Source organism: Anas platyrhynchos, chromosome 1, assembly GCF_047663525.1.
Source record: "Anas platyrhynchos isolate ZD024472 breed Pekin duck chromosome 1, IASCAAS_PekinDuck_T2T, whole genome shotgun sequence".
Lineage (NCBI taxonomy): Eukaryota > Metazoa > Chordata > Aves > Anseriformes > Anatidae > Anas > Anas platyrhynchos.
Window position 1 is genome coordinate 161,559,702 of NC_092587.1, and position 22,710 is coordinate 161,582,411.

Sequence of the window (22,710 nt, forward strand, 5' to 3'; positions counted from 1 at the left end):
GATTGCAAGAGAGTTGAGGTCCTACAAGCACAGGGCATAAAAACCAAACAGATGCAGTTCAAAGACTTGTTCTGAATGGATTGAATAGGCTTATCCTTTCAGTGATACATATATATTCCTTTCTAAAGGAAAACATGTCTAATTTCAAACACAAAAAATTGTAAAATTCTAAGGAGTGACTTTTTGCTAAAATATCACAAGGATTGAGATACTCGTGAACATTCTTCACTGTATGTGGCAGTACAATGAGTGAGTATGCTAATAGGAAATTGTTGTGGACATGTATTGGTACTGCAAACATTTTTCCTTTCTCTAATGAACTATGGAAACCATTCAATACAATACCTGTCCTCCACTCATTGATACATCAATATTTATGCTCTCCATGGCAATATATATATATATATATATATATATATATATTTATCCCAATGTATAGCCTTCATTACTTTGACTTCATTGACTGTAAGAGCTTACTAAGCCACCTTCCAGGCCTTCACAAAGCACAGTTTATATGCATCGAAACACACGTTTTTCAACTTTCGTAAAAAATAAAAAACCCTCATATTAGTGTTTATAACATATGTTCTCCCTCTAAATCAAATGTAATTAATTAAAAACACATTGCGATACTTCAAAATTACTAACTCTATGTTACAGAGTTAAGTTATTGAATTTTATGTTTTTAATGGAAATGATTATCATGTAAGGGTTTGATAGATAAAATAGATATTTTTTTCTTCTAAACATATCTGTACCAGTTCCATCAAGTGAGAGGAAGAGGAAGAGGAAGAGGAAGAGGAAGAGGAAGAGGAAGAGGAAGAGGAAGAGGAAGAGGAAGAGGAAGAGGAAGAGGAAGAGGAAGAGGAAGAGGAAGAGGAAGAGGAAGAGGAAGAGGAAGAGAAGAGAAGAGAAGAGAAGAGAAGAGAAGAGAAGAGAAGAGAAGAGAAGAGAAGAGAAGAGAAGAGAAGAGAAGAGAAGAGAAGAGAAGAGAAGAGAAGAGAAGAGAAGAGAAGAGAAGAGAAGAGAAGAGAAGAGAAGAGAAGAGAAGAGAAGAGAAGAGAAGAGAAGAGAAGAGAAGAGACCTTAATTCAAGTCAGTTTTGTGGGGTTCAGGTCAAATTTAAAGAGAAAAAATGAAGGAAGGAAGGAAGGAAGGAAGGAAGGAAGGAAGGAAGGAAAAGAGAAAGAAAGAAAGAAAGAAAGAAAGAAAGAAAGAAAGAAAGAAAGAAAGAAAGAAAGAAAGAAAGAAAGAAAGAAAGAAAGAAAGAAAGAAAGAAAGAAAGAAAGAAAGAAAGAAAGAAAGAAAGAAAGAGAAAGAAAGAAAGAAAGAAAGAAAGAAAGAAAGAAAGAAAGAAAGAAAGAAAGAAAGAAAGAAAGAAAGAAAGAAAGAGAAAGAGAGAAAGAAAGAAAGAGAAAAAAGAAAGAAAGAAAGAAAGAAAGAAAGAAAGAAAGAAAGAAAGAAAGAAAGAAAGAAAGAAAGAAAGAGAGAAAGAGAGAAAGAGAGAAAGAGAGAAAGAGAGAAAGAGAGAAAGAGAAAGAGAAAGAGAAAGAGAAAGAGAAAGAGAAAGAGAAAGAGAGAAAATACCTAGATGATAACTAAAAATAATAATAATAATAATTTGAAGAAAATGTTAGATCACAGACATTTGGAGCTTTGGATGTGCTAGCTAGAGGAAATGAACTGTAGGCTATATTTGGGTTTGGATAGACTGGGCCATAAAGCTGACATTTGATGGGGTGACATCACTAAGAAACAGAATCACCATGAAAGTTTTTGTAGACATTACTAGAAAAATTTCATAAGACTGCAAGCCAACACAAACCCGATGGCTATGTCTATGCTGGTAAATAAAAAATGTCCAGAGACCAAAAGAAATTATGACACTGTCTTTGGAGGTGGTCTGTGGAACAAATTATCCCCAGAACTCTGCCACATATTGACTCAGAAGCAGTTGTTTGGAGAGATCCTCCCTAAAACTGGAAGGGAGCCAACAGTGCCTTCAATGAAGCATCCTAAACTTTACTTCTCTCCCTTGCTTTCTTTCACTTAGTGCACAATGAAAATTTGTGCCTTTAACCAGAATGCCAGTGGTGGGAAGTGATTATAAAATCATATCATCACCAGTATTGATACATTAAGTCAAATGAAGGATTTCTTTGAAGATTCAGAGCCTAAAAGTCAAGGCTATGTTATAGACAGCTTTAGCTGTCATTTATTTTGGCCACTGTGACATAGCAAATGATGTGGTGTGGCTCCACACTTAAAGCCAAGCTTTCCTGAAGCTTTCTACCCAAGCCTGATTAGTGTAAATAGCCCACTTTAACAGGACTTCACATTTGCCTATTTTGGTTTTGAAAAAGTTCCCACAACCACCTTAGCAAAGTATTTGAGGACATTTATAGAAGTGTAATTAGGCAGACACTCATTTCCTTCCCCTTTTTCTGCTTCTCTTATTGCCCACCCCAGCAAAACAAATAAAGTATTTTTACAATGATTTTGGTCTTGCAACAGACAGAAGTAAAGACATTTCCCTAGTGCTCTCCAATTGTCAACAATATGTTTCCAAGAACATATTTAAGCCCTAAATCAAAACTTGCTTATTCTTGTTGATTTCAAGGCCCTTGCATACCTAGGTCTTAGGTTTGCATCACTAGCCAGAACCCCATGTAGGGTGTAGGTTATTTTTAGATTGAACAGTTTTCCTAAAATGAAGACTAAAAGTGGAGGCTTTGCCATGTTACAGAGAACTCCATCTTGTGCAACACAAAACCACTAATTTTGAAACAATGCCATAAGAATAGCATCGTGTGCCAGATACTACATTTATTCAGGGTTATTTGAGCAGAAGTAATGAGAAGTATTAAAGCAATGTTTACATAGTGAAATGTAATATCAATCACACTATGTACATTAGCGATAAGAGTGGGGATTGAGTTGTTTTGGATAAAACTGAGCTTTCTTCTTGAGAATGGAAAATTACCAGTAGACTGAAAATGTATCTATTTTTAATGTTATTTTTCACCTAGTATTAATAAGTGTGATTGTTCTTTTTGACAAAATGACAAAATTATCTTCTAAAATGTTACCTTACAGTTAATAGTTGTTTAACCACCTCATTTCAGTGGCCAGTAAAATTTATATTTTTTTAATAAGATGAGGAAAAAGTAAGAGGGGAAAAAAACAATGATGCAAGTCATCCACAGAGAAGAGTATCAGCAGAAATCAGCTACCCAAGGATAACAGAATTTAAGAGTGTCTTTAGAAAATGTATTCTAAGTTACTCACTGTGCAAAGAATCAGGCTGAAAACCTTAGCATCTTGGGAACTTTGTACAGCAGAATATAGTTTCTTTAATCCACATCACAATTCTTTGTGAGGAATCCCATCACAGGTCCCAAACATGCTTCCTATAAAACTTGGTAAATCCAAAGGTAATCAGCCCTGACTCAGAGAGAAGTTCCATATTTCCACCATTCTCTGCTCTATCTTACCATGTCTTTGCTGTATGAGAGTGAAAGCCAGGTAATATACATACGTGTACAAAAGGAACGTAATTAATACAGAGATGACTAGCATTTCCAAGAGGAAGGTAGGCAACACTTTGTCCCCCTCTCCTGCCCACCTCCAACAGGACAAAGAAGTTCAAGCAGATCTTAGGGTCCTAATGAATCCTGATGTCTCAGGAATAAGATTTATTTTTTTTTTTTTCCTGCTTAAGTGTCTTTCCTTTGGCCAACCAAAAGAAAACTGTTGGTTCCTCCCAGTTATGGAGGGGGACATTGCATTAGGTGATCTATCCTCAAACTAGATGGCTGTACTTCCACAGGAACAGCATTCCCTGGTCACTCAAATGTTTTGAAAACTAAATATTATGGTGAGTGCTACATGGACTGCACATGCTTAACTAAACATTTTTATCTTTTCCATCACTTTGATTACTCGTGGCTATAACAGAACATCTAGCTTTCTTAGAATCATAGAATCATGATAGAACCATAGAATCATCATAAAATACCCTGAGCTGGAAGAGACTCACAAGGATCAACAAGTCCAGCTCCTGGCTTCACAGGAGACCACCCAAAAATAAAAAAGCATTTGGCAGCAAAATCAACCCAAGCTAAAGGAAATGTGAACAACCTTTATGCCAGCTAAAGCAGGAAAACCTGTTTGACATTATGCCATCTCCTTAGTAAACTATAGGCTAACTTTTCCTCCACTTTTCCTACTCTCTTATTTTTGGTCCAGTATATCACCTCACATCAAACACATGGCAAACCATGGTAGAAAACCTGGTACTGATGGGAATTACTGAATAGCTACAGAATAAACGCAATGTAGCAATTCTTATAAAAGGATGGAAAAGGCTGTGACGCTGCTAAACAGCTTGAAGAAACAGGAAGAAACAGCTGCTCAAAAAATGCCCGTGATCTTCCCATGACAAATGGGGAATAAATGTATTTAACAAATGAATCATTTGGAACAGCCAAATGAAGTGCAAACTGGATAGGCAGACTGAAACAGGGACCAGACACAGGCCAAGAGGAGAAATTAGCAAGAAAGAATGAGGAAACTAAGGTCCTGCATATAGATGAGGAGAAAAGTAAAGCTTTGTGGCATGTCAGAAAACAGATGGAAAACATGCATGGAAACACTGTTAATACCTGCAACAGGTGTGTTATTCTTTTGATATGAAGGCAGCAGTTACAGCAATCTATGACCAAAGCACAAACACTGAAAGAGACCTGTCAGAAAGGCAGAAAGACAGAGTAGACAAACAGTCCCAACCGATTACTTTGCATACAAGGAAAGTAGTTCAAAATATTACATAAGGAAAACATAATACAGAGCCAGGACAAAGAACTGTCATAACAAAGGTGTTGCTAGATTTATTGAGTAATGCTCTGGAATTTCTAATCAACATATTCTTTACAGGAACAAATGACAGTAGTGAAGTACATTTATATAATATATAAGCAACTATTCCTTCAGACAGTTAAAAAAAATAAAATAATAAAAAAAAAGGAACTTTGCAGATAAGTAACTTGCAGAAGTTTTCGCCATGCCAAACATGGATGAATAAAGTAAAATGCTGATACTGGAAACCGACGAACAGAAGATCAGATAGGTAGATTGGATGGTTTTAAATTCATAGAACACTGGAATGCCTTCTGCAGCCGGAGCCAACTGTTTGGATTGTGCTGTCTACACTTATACAGACAGGTTGCCAATCTCTTAGGCTCAGAACTGGCAGGGCCTGTTAGGCAGGCTGTAAGCCTTCAGGAGAAGGAGGGAAAGGGAAAGCTTTCACTTAATTTGAATAATCCAGTTTGTACTTCCAACATACAAATTAAGCGAGAAACTAAAATTGTTCTGAAGCAAAAGATGAAGGATAACAAGAATATAATGCCTGACGCAAATGTGTGGAGAAACAAGCAACAACTGGAAGGTGCTGTACTAAATAAAGGAGATTACGATCTAGAAAGACTAACTGAAATTTAGTGGGATAATTCCTGTGTGTTGAAATGACAGGATGCAGTATGTATGGGGAGGCAGTGTGAAGTAAATCTATGGGTGAAAAAAATGTTATATAATGCTTTCAAAGCCAATATGCTATAATTTTTATAGAGACAGTAATAAAAAGGTGAAAATCTTCAGTAGGCATACAATTTGGAAAAAAAAAAAAAAAAAAAGGCAAGCAAGAAAATACATAGTAATAATAGCAAGCATTTCCCTTAGGACACCATTCTGGAACAGATCCAAAAGGAAAGGCAAAAAACAATCCTCTGAGTGGATTTTAATTGATTAGGTCTCTGGCTAGGACATACCCATGCAAAGCTACTGGTCTCATTCAATAAAGATGATGAAAGTTCGGCCAAAGTTTCACCTATTGGGAAGAGGATGATTAAACTATGGAAAACTAGAATATTTGAATACACTACAGAAAGAAAATAATTCACAAAGCAAAACGGTGGAAGAGAATCAATTCCACTTACAGAAAGATTTTAGAGAACATAAATGATTGAACATAGGATGGTAACAAATGTTTTAAATGTACTTTTATTTAAAAAAAAAAAAATGATAAAAAGGCAAGCCAATGGTCAGAGTATCTTCCCAAGGGCTGTTCAGAGTTCAAAGTACATGTACAGGAAGGAGTGGCAGGAAAAGAATCCAAGGATTCTTAAGTTTGAATAGACCAAAAAGGGAAAAGGAGACTAAGAGGACTTTTATAGCAACAGAAAGGGGAAAAGATGTAGAGAGATAAAAAGATATTATACCAATGAAAGAAAATGGAAAGAAGATGAAATTTAAGGTGGGACAATAAACCAAGACGTGGACCTGAACTGTGTATCTCATCTAAGATAAAAAATAAAGAATTATAGATAATTACAATCAATGCCCCCAAATATGTCTTCAACTATTGGGAACAGGTCCAGAAAAGGACCACTTTGGGACACATAGTATACTTTTGAGATACTCAGAAATCAAAAAAAATAAAAAATAAAAAAAAAGAGAGAGAGAGAGAGACTTATCCTTGGCATAGGGAATAGGAAATTTAAGGTGTGGTGGTGTGGTTCAAGTACTCTGTCTTAGGCAATGAAGGATCCAGCATCTGTGAGTCAGTCCCTCTAGGTTTTTCATGATCAATGAAGAAAAACAGGAAATTAGCCTCTACATAATAGTATTGGCTTCTGGAATAAGGTCAGACACATTATTGCTAGAGATATCTACCTTTTTTCTGTGAGTATAAAAAGCAGCCTAACTTAGGTTTAGACATTCTCCTTAGAGATATTCAAAATCTGTTTGAATATACTCCTAGGCAACCTGCTTTAGGCAGCCTTGCTCTAGCATGGGGCTTGGTGACCTACAGAGCTCCTTTCCAACCTCAACCATTCTGTGATTCTGTGATCTAACTTGTTTATACTTGACACAAGTCAGACATGGCAAATCCCACTATTGCTTTCCTAGAAAATCTAGGATGTTGAAGTAGTGCATGCAAGTTTTGAAAACTTGACTCTAAAATGAAAGAAAATTCAAAAGTTCAGGTGACTATCATTAACTTTTTTGGGGGGGCGCGGGAGGGGGTTCGTTGGTTATTTTGGTGGTGGTGTTTTTGATATTGATGTATTTTGTTTTGTTGTTATTGCTGTTGTTGTAATGGTAGAAGTAGTGTATCATCTTTGTGAAAATAATATTTGTATCAGATGTAGACTGTGTATCCTTTTAGGTTTTTTATTCTAATTTATGCTGAGTTACATTCTAATCCTACTTTCCCAAAACTTAATGGTAATCACTGAGTATATGATTTCCTCACCCAGAAAAATGCAGGTACATTTTGATAATTACAAGTGTGAAATCCTAACCTCTTTGAAGTTGATGCCAAAATTCTCATGAACTTGACTAAGATTTCACCAGAAGAAGGTGGAAAAAAATATTTAAGAGAGTAGATTGAAGAAACAGGACAATATTAACAAAGAAGAATGTCAGGCTTACCATTAAGAAAACATTCACTAGTGAGTTTTAATAACCTCAGAAATAACATCTTACTAGAAATGCCTAAAGTTGACTGGTTAAGCCAACAGGGAAAAATGAAAAAAAATTTAATAATAATAAAAAAAAAAGCTGACATTGGCAAGGAGAGGAAGTAAAAGACCTATGAGGTATTGTAAATGCCTAATCTCTTCAATCAAAGGGGATGAAATGGAAAAAATGTACTCCTAATTGCTTTCAGAAGTTTTAGATTGTATATGTTATGAAGATGTCAGCTATTGAAAGAGTGCATTTGGAAAAGTATTTTGTGGTAGAAAGAAAGGAAATGATTTAGAGATCTTTAACACCTTTAATGGCACCATGCTGAGAACATGAGGGAGCCATCAGCATGAATGAAAATGCAGTGCATATTCATTGCTTTCGACATACCATCACCCTGGTGGGCTTTGTCATCTCCATCTACCTTTTGGGTAGACCTGTGTGGTACCAGGAGTTGGACTCGATGATCCTTATGGGTCCCTTCCAACTCAGGATATCCTATGAGATTCTATGATTCTATGATTCTATTCATATCCTATGATTCTATGAAATGGAGCACAGGTAATGCCTATTGGCCAAAAGCTGCATGGAGAAATGTGTAGTAGACCTCTATTTCTGGTCTACTAAGACTGTATCATATGTATGTGAATAGTACTTTTTCTGATGTCAAACAAAACTGCTTTATCTTCCCAACAATCATTCTCTTTTAGGAAAAGGACAGCATAATCAGCATCTTCCAGTGAATCCAACAGGAAAACTGGTATCACTGAATTGTTTGGAAACCCAGTTTAAAATTTCCAATTTTGATTTAATGTATTTTGCTCAATTTGAAATTATCTTATTAAAACATTCTACATTCCTCATTACATTAACAGTTTTTAAAATAAATAAATAAATGTTTGTCAAATTCCTCCTTTTTAAGGAAAATAATATTTTGTTAGATAAAATGCAATATATACCATATAGTATACACTTTGCAAATAAGGTAACAGCTGAGTGATGAACACTGTTCACTTGTAATCAGTAATCTAAAATTAATCATTCCACTATGGATGCAGAAAAGTGAAAAAAGTCCACTTCTATTTACCTTTGTTCATTATAACACAACTGTGACAACTGTATGTTTCATTAGCAATACAAATCTATAGGAAACAGAGAAAAATTAAGCCATGCTGTGTCAGTGAGAGGAGATACCACTTAAAATGCTCTAAATATGAGAAATATGAAAAATATGAATCTCCCCACTCATACACGTACAAAACATCTTTGCAATCATGCAAACCTCTACAGCTATGACACCTACAATTGCCACTAATGTCAACAAGAAACAGGAAAAAAAGATGTCAGCACAAGGATGTCTGAATTATAACACATTTGTCAACAATTCACAATCTGTAGTATAAAATAACTCCTAGGAAAAGTCAAGTAAGCAGAAAATCAATTATGATCTATGCTGTACACTAAATGAGGCAGAAGCCCAAATGAAAAAATAGCATGTAATCATGTGATTGAAAGTTGTAGAATAAAGGGAAAGTTAAGGTTGTAGAGAAGAACACTTTTATATTTTACTTGGTTTGTCCTTTTGTTGCTTGCTTTATTTATTTATTTATTTATTTATTTATTTTTTTAACATGGACTTTTGGGCTAGTGTAACTGTTACAGTTCTTGGAGGTCTCCAGCATATGACTTCACTGGCAGTGACCCTCAAGCAAAGTTATTCTTGGAGACAAGGCGACAGGATGTTCTCATGTAGTCAGTATGCAATTATACATTGTTATCTAGTGACAGCTGATCCAGAGGCCAGTGTATGCTGCAACACAAGTCAATATTGTTTCTTGTATAGAGAGGATAAGCCTTTCTGGGCTAAATCTAGCAAAACTATCCAAGGGAATAATCAGTTTCTCTATTTGCAGGTGTAGAGAAGAGGTTTACGACCACAGCTGTATTGTTATTCCCTTTAATATTATCCTAGATTATATCAATTGCTCCAGTATGTATCTCTGGTATAGAACTAACTTAGATAAATACCTCTTTTCCTTTCTGTTTCAAGCATACAGGATATTGTTCTCACAACAGTCCAATGTGTTTATATGAAAGACCAGTTTATCACCAATGTTCTCTCAACCTAAGACTAGGAAGGAACCTGAAGATAGGAGTTGAATTACAATGTTTTTTGCCTGTCTAAAGACATCCACAGTGAAACTATCATAGTGCCCCAAGGACATCTACCTCCAAATTAGTCATCCTGGTTTCCTTTATAGCTACTGGAGGGCAACAGCAGGCACTTGCAGGATGTAACTCATCTTAACCTGTGACAGACGTATGAAATATGCCAGTGAATTGTGCTCTAAAAGTGCCTCTTTCTCTCTGTTAATGACACTACAAATTTCTGAAGATAAATCCCAACTTTCCTGTGTAGCTACAGATAAGGTTAAGTGTCTGGGAGGCAATGTATCTATTTGAAAGTGTGGGGGAAAAAAAAAAAAAAAAAAAAAAAGGAGGGGGTAAGAAGGGGAGAGAATATAAATATAAAAATACTTCGCAGTATGCAGAATTTAAAACATCCATTTAATCTTTTAGCCTTTCTCTGATTCCTTCATCATCTCTTACCTTAATGTTTGGTCTTTAATACTGAAAATGAGAAGGGGCTTGGTCAGCTGTCAAAGTTCATCTGCCTTGGCTCAAACCTTTCTCTCTCTCTCTTTTTTTTTTTTTTCTTTTTTTTTTTTTTTTTTTTTGTGCCAGTGCATTTAAGTTTCATTTTGGGGCCTTACGCTGTGTGACTCCAGTGCTTGGGTATAAGGGTTCCCACAGCTGAAGGTAGGATTTTCAGTAGGATTTGATTTATCTTTCATCCATGCTCCCCATGATAACCCAGTTCTTTTCCGCACTGTGCACATGCTATGCATGTTATGTGACCTGTTCAGACTCCCAGAACTGATCTAACTGAGGGCTGCACGACTTCTTGACAACTGTGGGTTGGATTATATTACAGATGTTTGCTCAGGGCAAATAATTCTTATCTGATGATGTAGCTGCCCAGAGAACCAGAAACCAATCTATGGGCCATAATAACCTTTAGGCTACCAGTTGGGTGGCTTTGTTCTAAATTAACCATGGAGTGAGTGGTACTAATGAGCATATAAGAATAATGCTAAATTGAGTAACGTAACAAAATAATGTATTGTCTGTAAAATCCATTTTTCATGACTCTCCGGGCTAGATGAATACAAACCATTTTATTTGAGGTTATGCTTGAGTAGCTACTTCAGACCAGAGCATCACTCCAAAGTTCAGCTAATAGTGCAGCAAGATTTGTCTTCCAAATGTGTATGTATAAAGAGAACAACATTTTTTGGTTTACTATTGTGAAATGAAATACTGTCTGGCTTTGCAATCTGTGCATGATCATGTTTCCCTCAAAAAGCTGGCACAAACTTTTGAGCCAGACTGACATTTGATACAACACAATAGTACCTGTGTTGTACAGTTGTACAACTGATATATATATTTATATATCAGCCTGATATATATCAGGAATATTTGCTTTTGGGATGATGTTTGTGATTTGGCCAATTAAAGGAGATGACAGTACCACCATCTTCAATTATGAGGATTTTCTGAATGACTTTAGGAAAGGCTTTTGTAAGACCAATGAAAAAAAAAATCACAGAATTCACACAGAATCACAGAATCACACAGAATCACAGAATCACAGAATTTCTAGGTTGGAAGAGACCTCAAGATCATCGAGTCCAACCTCTAACCTAACACTAACAGTCCCCACTAAACCATATCCCTAAGCTCTACATCTAAACGTCTTTTGAAGACTTCCAGGGATGGTGACTCCACCACCTCCCTGGGCAGCCTGTTCCAGTGCCTCACAACCCTTTCAGTAAAGAAATTCTTCCTAACATCTAACCTAAAACTCCCCTGGCGTAACTTTAGCCCATTCCCCCTCGTCCTGTCACCAGGCACATGGGAGAACAGGCCAACCCCCACCTCTCTACAGCCTCCTTTAATGTACTTATACAGAGCAATAAGGTCACCCCTGAGCCTCCTCTTCTCTAGGCTGAACAAGCCCAGCTCCTTCAGCCGCTCCTCATAGGACTTGCTCTCCAGGCCCCTCACCAGCTTCGTCGCCCTTCTTTGGACCCGCTCAAGCACCTCGATGTCCTTCTTGTAGCGAGGGGCCCAAAACTGAACACAGTACTCGAGGTGCGGCCTCACCAGAGCCGAGTACAGGGGGACGATCACCTCCCTAGCCCTGCTGGTCACAGTGTTTCTGATACAAGCCAGGATGCCGTTGGCCTTCTTGGCCACCTGAGCACACTGCTGGCTCATATTCAGCCGACTGTCCACCATCACTCCCAGGTTCTTCTCTGCCTGGCAGCTCTCCAACCATTCCTCTCCCAGCCTGTAGTTCTGCTTGGGGTTATTGCGCCCCAGGTGCAGGACCCGGCACTTGGCCTTGTTGAACTTCATACAGTTGACCTCAGCCCATCGGTGCAGCCTATCCAGATCCTCCTGCAGACACTTCCTACCCTCGAGCAGATCGACACACGCACCTAGCTTGGTGTCATCTTCAAACTTACTGAGGGTGCACTCAATGCCATCATCCAGATCATTGATGAAGATGTTAAAGAGGACCGGCCCCAGCACCGAGCCCTGGGGGACGCCACTAGTGACTGGCCTCCAACTGGACTTGGCTCCATTCACCACAACTCTTTGGGCCCAGCTATCCAGCCAGTTTTTAACCCAACGAAGTGGGTTAAAGCTCTACATCTAAACATCTTTTAAAGGGATCCAAGGATGGTGACTCAACTACTTCCCTGGGCAGCCCATTCCAATGCCTAACAACCCTTTCGGTAAAGAAGTTCTTCCTAATATCCAACCTAAAACATCCCTGATGCAACTTTAGCTCATTCTCCCTCATCCTGTCACCAGGCACGTGGGAGAACAGACGAATTCCCACCTCGCTACAGCCTCCTTTAAGGTACCTATATAAAGCAATAAGGTTGTCCTTGAGCCTCCTCTTCTCCAGGCTGAACAAGCCCAGCTCCTTCAGACACTCCTCATAAGACTTGTTCTCCAGACCCCTCACCAGCTTCGTTACCCTTCTCTGGGCTCTCTCAAGCACCTCGATGTCCTTCTTGTAGTGAGGGGCCCAAAACTGAACACAGTACTTGAGGTGCAGCCTCACCAGAGATTGTACAGATTGTACAGATTGTACAGGGGGACAATCACTTCCCTAGACCTGCTACTCACACTGTTTCTTATACAAGCCAGGATGCTGTTGGCCTTCTTGGCCACCTGAGCACACTGCTGGCTCATATTCAGCTGACTGTCAACCAATACTCCCAGGTCCTTCTCTGCCTGGCAGCTTTCCAACCACTCATTTCCCAGTCTGTAGCTCTGCTTGGGGTTGTTGTGCAAGTGCAGGACCCAGCACTTGACCTTGTTGAACTTCATACAGTTGATCTCAGCCCATTGGTGCAGCCAATCCAGATCCTCCTGCAGAGCCTTCCTACCCTCGAGCAAATCAACACGAGCACCTAACTTGGTATCATCTGCAAACTTACTGAGTTATCATTGCTAAAGATATTAAAGAAGACTGGCCCCAGTACTGAGCCCTGGGGGATGCCACTAGTGACTGGCCTCCAGCTGGATTTGACTCCATTCACCACAACTCTTTGGGCCCAGCTATCCAGCCAGTTTTTAACCCAACGAAGTGTACCCCAGTGCAAGCTATTCATAGAAGTAATCCAAGAATTACAAAGAAGTAATCAAAGTAATCACAGAAGAGAAAGCACTTCTGTTCACACTTGAAAATCACAGATCAAGCAATGTGTTCTAATGATTCAGTCTCTGATGAGTTGTTGTAAGGTTTGTTTAAAACCAAGGAGCCAGGGAAGTGGGAGGTGGGGGCAAGAATATGAATTGAAAAACTCTTAATTGATACAGTCATATTGTTAAAGCTAGACAGGAATGGGGAGGTACACTTTTTCCCATCAGATAATCTTTTTTGGTATTGTAATTTTTCTGATCAAATTGTTGTGGAGGAATTCTCTCCGGTCTAAACAAAAAATACTCACATTTACATGAGAGAAATAAACATAATTTACATCATCTCCAGGGAGGCCAACAGACTCCCAATTAGAACAGTACATGGAAAAGTCAAGCACAAATACCCACTTAATTAACTTGAACCATTATTGTGAACAGTTATCTATCATAACCAAACTCATTAAACTAGCAGCCAAACTACAGTCTGTTCTGAGACTGCATAACAGGGTTTACCAACAGACCAGTCTTACACAGTTTTTCCTTTTGCTTTTTGTATTCAGAACATAGCCCTCTAACAAGATTCATTTAAAACTGTGATTATTAGAGGAAATCATATGTTTTGGTCTTTCACCAAGGTTAAATTCAAAGACCCTTCTACTCCACTCACTTCAGGATTCCCCATGAGCCTGCCTCCTCCAAATCAAAAAGAAGCTCATACTACAAGATTTTGCTTTAGGTTACACATCTACCAGCTACAAGCCGAGCTGCAATTCCACTTTTCTTCATTTTACTATTCATTGCCTAACTACTTAACTTAAACCAGGGCTTTCACCCACATCCTCTTCCCTCAGATTTCTCTTCTTAACTAATGTGTACTTCTTTCCTTCAGTCCTTCAAGGTTCTAACTCAACTCCTAAGAGGAGCCAAAGGGGAATCTGCCAAGGTAGTGCTAGGACTTACTCAGCACCAGTTACAGAAGCAGCTTTTTAAGATTTCCAGCAGTATACTATTGCCTATAGAAAATATTCCACTTGGTATAAATAACGACATATTTGTTTAAGCATGAAATTGCATTTGTATCAGATACCTGATCATTTGTTTTTATTTATTCAGAATATTTATTCAGCATATCATTCAGATATTATTCAGATTATCAGAATATATTTATGCTGTCTTTGGAGAGGGGGGTTATTTTTATGTATATTGTGTGTTTAATTTTAAAAGTCTTGTCCCACTGTGGAATAGGAAAAACATTTCCCATCCTGCTGCAGTTACTTGTCAGAAGCTGTCTAGGGAAACATGCTAAGAAAAAAGAGAGAGAGAAGTGCATGGAGAGAGCTGCAGATTGTTAGGCCCTCCCAGATCTAGGGAGAGATAAGCCTCAGGGAAAAGCTAGATATGCATACATTTCTTTAATTGGTTTCAAATCTGTTTTCTTTGAAGTGTCTCAGTACTAAATAAAGACTCTGTTTAAGAAGTCTGTTTGGTCATGGCATCCACCTCTGTCATTGATTTTGGAGAGAAGAGAATGCGTGGCTTAGGAAGAAGTCACACCTTCAAAATTAATCATAGTTTTCTGGGACTGTAGCCAGTGATGTTGTCTGAAGGTGGGAGTGTCACCTGATTTGTCCAAGAGTTAGGTGATCTGCATAATATGAAGATGTTGATATTTCAACCTTGGTCAAACTTAAGGCTGACTTCAGCTAGACTAAGGTGTGCTTTCCACATCTGCGCTACTCTGAACCCCTGTAGTAGAACAAAGTAGCCCCTACTGCACTTCTTTCTGAACCAAAGCTGCTAAAGATCTGACCTTTGACAATCCAGCTTTCCTTTCAGGCACGTCCTTTACAGGCAGCAAAGAGAAAAAGTGGATAAAGAAAGGGCAGAAGACAGGAACAATGAACTGCAGTTCATAGGTAACAAGTGTAAGGAAAAAAGGGAAAAAGTATGACAGTGTCTATCTGCCCTCTCTTCATCACTTCCCTCCAGCAAGGACAATGTGGGAGAGTCACCATGCAGCTAATACCTGTACCCCATGCATGGCCATCTCTGCCACATCTGTTTCAAGCCTCAGAGGGAGGCACTTCTGGGTATATACATTGTAAGTGATAATTCAGCCCAAGGTTTTGCACTGTCTCTTAGCTAAAGCTGGGAAATCTATGGTGGAAGGAAGAGAAAGGAAAAAAAAAAAAAAAAAGCAAACAAACAAACAAACAAAAAACTAATTCTACAATACCTTCTTGTTCCCTTTCATCAGATCTTCCACTGCAAACGAAAGCATATCCAGATAAGAGAAGTATAAAATAAAATAATACGTTACCATTATTTTTTCTTCAGCATCAAAGAGTACTACATAACAAAACGAATTGAAAAATAATTCTTCTCTTCAATTCAACAGTTATAAATAGATAGATATATATCTCCAGAAATAAGAGACATTAAAAGTCAGGGTAGTTAAAATAAGTAAATTGCATTATATAAATTACAGCCCATTAAGCAACTCACAGCCCAATGCAAATGACCATTTACTAAAGGAAAATATTACCATTGATTATTATTTCTTAAATAAGAAGCAAATAAAAAGGTATTATTTAATACTGCTGAAATCATATAAATAAGTAAGTTACCTTTACTAATAACCTAAGAGCCTCCAAAACACCTAGAATGAAGAGCAGAAGTCAGAACAGCAGCATTCAAACTAGGTTTGGGTCTCAAGCAAAATAAATAAATAAAATAAAATTAGAAAGTAAGAATAAAATGCTATTTTCTATTCACTGTGAGTGACACCTTGCATATGTCTTTTTCCCTTTTGAGCATAGGTTATGTTACAAGAAGTAGTACACTCAGGCTAGAGATGTAAGGAGAAATGCAGGATCATGTAGCTTAGCCAGACTCTTCCTCAACCCCTTACTTCTGGAAAACAGAATGAGTTGACAAGTTTCTTAAATAGTTTATTATATAGTTCATACCCCACCTTAAAAACAAACAAACGAAACTGTTACATTAAATGTACAAGTTTTTCATTTTAATGCTGAAATAGTATAAACATCCTATTGTGTTACTCCATCTTTGAGAGGAAGTCTTGGTGGCTAACTGCTGCTTTTGAGCCAGCAGAGGGAGTATAAAGCATTGTTTTTTTGTGGACTTCAAACCTGAAAGTGAATGTTTCTTTTCTAATTTTCCATCTACTATTTTTTATTATTATTTTTAGAACATTACGATTGCACCTTCAATGCTGAAAGCACCTTTCTATGTCTCATGAGTACAGCTGTAAATTAACACAGTCATATTGCTGTATGGTAAACAACTTTTAGTACCTGGAACCAAGGCAGACACAAGCAGGTAATTTCACTGAGACAAGACATAAAATATGCCAGGGCATCGTGTATCCCCAAAACATACCTTCATATCATCCTTACTCAGTGGAACAACACACGCTTATGAACAGCAGCCACAGGAAAAAAAAAAAGAAAAAAAAAAAAAAAGAAAAAAAAATGCTGTTTTCCAAAGGGCATGTTTGTACATATACACGGATCCAAAACACCTGTGCCCAAATGTCTACAAAAAGGGTGTGATCTGGATGTTGTGAGAATTAATTAGCTAATGAGCCTGATCTTCCTGTCATTACCTAGGTAAAATTTCCATGTGTCTCAAGCCTAATAACTGTAAAAGTTTTTGAAGATGAAGCATATGACATTTGTGCTACATAACAGCTGACAACAGTAGGGACTGTTTGCCCCCAAATTCCAGCTTTTTCCTTGTATGAAAGAGATGAAAACTGTGTGTTAAGCTCTTCCACACACTAAAAAGTCCATACAAAGGACTCCAGAAAACTTCAAGACAGAGTCAATAAAGGCCTTTTCTTTTCCTCATGATTCTCATTATCAGATTCTCACAGAATTGAATCCTACTTTACCATGCCTTTAAAGAGACTCTTGTTAAAGGGAATAGCAGCACTCAGCATTTTATAGGTTATATTCCTAAAAAGGGCACTCATTGCAAAATCTAGCAGACAGACATGTCCCTCACTTCCCTGATTCTCCCTAAAAGAGTCTGGAACCATAAAGCTTCCGGGATCAGATTTTCATAAGCTGAGGCCTGTAGGTTGTAGAGGATCTTCTCATGCACAGTTACTGCTATTGAATATGTATAGCTGGCTTTTGTACATACAAATGGAGCCTGTATGCCTGTGCATAGCTCAAAGCAGAAATCTAAACAGCTATACCAAAATACACATGGACCTCAGTTTTGATTTTATGAAGTGAAGGGGAAAGAAGTAGGTGATGGGAAAAAGATGAAATTCAGACCTCATCAAAGTCAAGGGTAGTTTTCCTATAGACTTCAAAAGAGTCAGAACTTCATCTGTTACATTTATGTGCTTCAGAACCTGAAGATATGTTCAGAAACAGGTTTCACCCTCAATTCATTTGGCAGCCCAACTTCTTCCTGGTTGAATAGTGGAAGCACTGACAAGAATCTCTAAGGAAAATTGTGCCGTGATCTAAATCAGTAGTCCCCAATTTTTCTGACTGTCTGGGCAACATAGTTCCTTCTACAAGCCAGTGAGAGCTTTATACTCCTGCACTTACCACTTGTATAGCCTGAGGTAGAGCATACATGCCAGTCCATTGGACTGGCATGCAAAGTAGCACAGTGTTTCACAGATGAATATGTTACGCAGTTTGTTCCCAAGCTGCCCCTGGAAAAGGGGACGGCTGAGAGCAGGCTATGAGCTGGATAGATTGAACTTGCAGGCTGTGGTTGGCCTATACCTTGCAGAATGTGTGTTTTTCCTGTAAGTTCTCGTTGTTCATACAGATCTGACTAATAACTATTAACCGTCCTTCAACAGTCTTTTACACCTTTCTTTTGGGAAGAGGGAACTTGCAATTTTGGGAAATGCGAGAAATGTTCCCTTTTCCTCTACCCAAATTTAGTTGTAGTCTATGCAAGTACAGCATCACTGATAATGCTGGAGTTCTGTATTGAGCAAATTCCTGGCCACCCTAAACTTGATGGCAAAATCTCTGTTGACTTTGACAGAGTCTAGGTTTCACAACAAAATGTTAAAGGAGTATGACCACAAGACTGAGGCAAAGGCGAAGTAAAAGCAAGAATGCCTTCTCCACTGCAAATCAGAGATAGCACATGGTTCTCTGTGACTTTAAAGCAATAAATAAATAAACACATAAATAAATCAAATGGACCCTCCTATGGGACAGCTACTAGTACTTGGCCCTTTCTTTTACCATCTTCTCATATAAAGACACCCATCCAGTTGCCCTTTCTGCACGCTTGACTGTCCAGTTAAGCTTCTCTGTCAGCCTTGCTGTCACTACTCTTTCAGCACACTATGTCTACCCTCCTGCCATCTTTCTGTCACTTTTCAGAAGGCATAATTCACAGCCTTAGCTCACAGGCCTGTTTGTAAATCAGAAGACAAATATTTGTCATACTTGCTTCTTGTCCCCCATTAAAAATGAGCTCTGCTAAGAAGGAAAAGCCTGTCAGGATAGTACTGACACTGGCTTTCTCTGCCAATGATGTTCACAAACTTTTTTTTTTTTTTCCCTGCCTCTCTAAAAAGCTGAAAAGATTTAAGAAGTGAATGATTCAGCTCTTCTGTGGAATTAATATACATATTCTGTAATGGATTTTCAAGTGCCTTCCTACATGTGGGTCAGTGAAGAGCAGAGTTTCTTTGTTGCTTGTTTTGTTTTGTTTCAGAGGTCTAATAGTGTCCAAGCAGACACTGCACTGCAGGGCAAAGGCAATACCAAACTTGCTACCCATGCATTTTTGTTCCACTCCCCAGCAAAAAAGACACACCCAAAAACTCCCAGTTGGCAGAATTATAAAACTATTTTTAATTTTAACAGCAAAATGCTGCCATACACACTGCATGAGCAGACTGTGGTTGTTATAATGTGACAAACAAGCATGTGCAATTGTTGATTACAGAAAACAAGTAAAACAGGCTATACAGTGAAATCTTGCCATCATAGATTCCCAATTTGTGAAGCTTTTGCAGAATATGGATAACCCCTGACTTCCACATGGAGGTGGACTCCCAGAGGATGGAAGTTAGCAATGGTAAATCACCCCAGCTGAATATCTCCTCAGTGTAATATACTGTTTATTTATCCTGCTGCAAATGTGTTCTAGGAAATTGCCAAACAGGAAGGAGATCCTTGCCTGAAGTAATTTGCAATCTAAAGACTGGATCCTATGAAAGCATCTGTTCTGAGGTTTTGAACAGCTTTTACTCCCATAGGATTTCAAAAGGTATTCAGGAAGACCATGTCTTACAGCATGCTGTAAGGTTTGGCTAAAATTGCCTGCAAACTACTCTGAGGCACTTAGCATGTCTGTGTTAACCTGGTCTTTAAAATATGGAAGAAGTGTGCTGTGAATAGGTGAGATGGAACTAGACGCACAAGGAGATGCAATTCTTTTAACAGCTGCATCCCTTATTGCAAATGTAGGATAGACAATGACAGTATTCCAAAAATAAAAAAGATGCACAAATCATCCTTCCTGTGGCCCATGAACACAGAGCTGCCAGAGTAGATGTGTTAGTGCAATGGAGTAAACTGTGCTGCATATAGATCACAGACTTAAACCTTCTGCCATACACCTCACTTCTCATGACAATTTATTTCACTTAAATGCCTCTTGGTCATCCTTAAGCAAACAAAAAGGTTCTTTTTAATAGATGCTGTGGTAAAGAAATAAGAACATACATCCAGTGCTATGTTAATAAGGAAAATTTAATGCTGCTGGGGATCAACTAGCTCCTTTTCTCCTTAATTAATGTTTCAGATAGCCCAGACTTCCAGAGAAGAAAAAAAATAATAATAAAAAATCCTTACCTCTGTTTCTGGTTTTGCTGTCAGTCTTTTGAACAGTTACATTTCTGGATGGTTTACAACGTTTCAGTCATAGTGCATGGTCATTGCAGAATATTGCAAAGCATATTTAACCTCTGCCTTTTATTTCCTAAGCACCATCAGTGCCATGCACTGAATATATCATCAGAATTGGGCATTGCTAAATGACAATACTAAGTAGTCTAATTCTAATACATATGGATTTTAGTTAGTTAGCATATGCTAGCTACCTTAAGTGATGGCAGGAAAGGAAAGCTCCAAGGCTGAAATCAGGTCCAGGCAGGTGGGTTCCCACAGGGGCTTGATACAAACATAAATGCTGACCCATGCAGATCCAACTACAGGAACAGAGGGTATGCTTGCAAAGGCCTCTGGGTGAAAAAGAAAAAAAAAAAAAAAAAAAAAAAGGGTAGGGGGGGAGAAGCTGCATTTAAAAGTTAATGCATCCTATGTATCATTAAGCACACACACTGCATATGATGATGTGTCATGTGTGATGATATATCAACACTGCTTCTATCAGATAGGTAAAGGCAATGAGTGCTGCCTGTATAAAACACTAAGTATGGCACAGATGTCCAGATTTGCCTATGGCAAGAAATTTCAGTAATTCTCAGGTGCAGGATTTTCATTCCTAAATAAACAGATCGACTAAGCCCAAGACATCTTTTTGAATTCCAGGATACAGCGTTCCTGTGAGAGATGAGGATTAGAGCAAACTTCTCTCTGCAATCTATGCAGATTGCACTCCTTGCTATGCAGAAAGCAAGGGATGAGTTATCACAGCCATCAGAGCAAATGCAGAAACCAGTGGGAATGAGGAGATAAAAAGTCAAAGCACAAAGATTGGCCAATACAGAAAGAAGTGTTGTAACTGCTAAATCACCCAAGCTGCTTTGCCAAACTTTGACATGCTTGGTTTCCTGTGCTTAAATAATTTTTAGGCTTTAAAAAAAAAAAAAAAAAAAAGGGTGTGGGGGGAGGAAAAACAACCAGCTGTTCCTTGTATAGTCCAGGAAACACGTCTGATTTATTGTTTTAAGGTTATTTTTGAAGGGGCTGCCTCTGGCAGCCAGAGTGCCGGAGAAGTCACTGAGGCCTGTCCACTTGAAGGGCTCAAACTGTTTCCTGAACAGCCCTTCTTCACTCGTCACCTCCGACAGCTCTTATTGACAACGTGTGACTGGGGCCTGGGAGTATTTTAAAGCCGCGGGGGGCCAGGGCAGACAATGGGGCTGTCAATTACCTTTTCCCCCGCCGTGAAAAGGGGGCCGGGGGACAATGCGCCGCGGCGGCGGGGGGTTGTGCGGCTCGGGGCCGGCCACCCCCCTATCCCCCTGGCCCCCCAAGCCCCCTACATCCCCCAGCCTCCCCGGCATTCAGAGGCGGCCCGCGGCGGTGCCTCGGCCCGGCTGAGAAGCGGGCAAGGTGTAAGGAGCTCCCACGGCGAGCTCCGAGGGGGCGGCGGCTGCTCCGCGCCCCGTCGGGGCCGCCCCCTGCCCGGCGGAGCGGGTCCGGGGGGGTGGGGGGATCGGCCGTGCTGCCCGTACCTATATTGTGCACTAAAAACTTCCTGCGAGCCTCGACGGCTTGCTGGGAGGACTGTCCATCATACAGGCGCTTTGTCTGGCAGTCACTTCCATTTGAATTTGACTGACTGAGGAAGGCTGAGTTATTTGTAAAGAACAACAAGGCTTTTCATTCATAATTTCAGTAGGGGGACAGGGTGCTAATGACTGAGCTTGAATAACCAGGGAATGCGGTATTCAAGGCAGGAAGAAGCCCAACTGGCTGCCAAATGAGAGGAAGGGAGGGAAGGAGGGGGGGAGATGTAGGTGAAAGTGCCCGTGTGAAAAGGCAAACAATGAAATCAGGATCACACACATGTATACAAATACAAATCAGGCTCTCAAAAGGTGAGACAGGCAAAGATAGGAGCAGGAAGGGGAGCTGAGGAAATTCCAGTTTGGATTTCATTCACTTGCCTTCGGAATCCGCTTCTGCAATTCTAAAACCGAGAAGGTCTCTGCGAAAGGAAGCATTCTTCCTCCCGCCGCCCCCTTCGCCACAGAGAAAATGCTTTAGCTTTCCTATTCCTTTTTGCTACCAAAACTAACTAACTAAATAAATAAGTCGGTTTTGAAGTTGGGTTGAATGAAGATTTTGCCTTTGGTACTTAAGCTCTAGCTTTGACAAAACATGAAAGCACTAAAGCTAGCCTGGGTTGTGGCCCAGCATGTACAATCACTATATATTTTTTCACTCGTTGACTGTCTAAATACATCTATTCTCTGACTCGGTGAAGACTCTGTTTTCTCAAATGTCAAGCTGTACCTGATGCAAAACCTTTCAAACTCACTGATCTTTATTTCAATTGTCTTCAGTAGAATTTTGAAGAAGGCATTCACAGAAATTTCCTTGGCTATGACAGATTTTATAGAACCATAATTTGGGGCCATGTGGAGAAAACAAATCTACAGAGCTAAAAGAGAAAATAAAAATT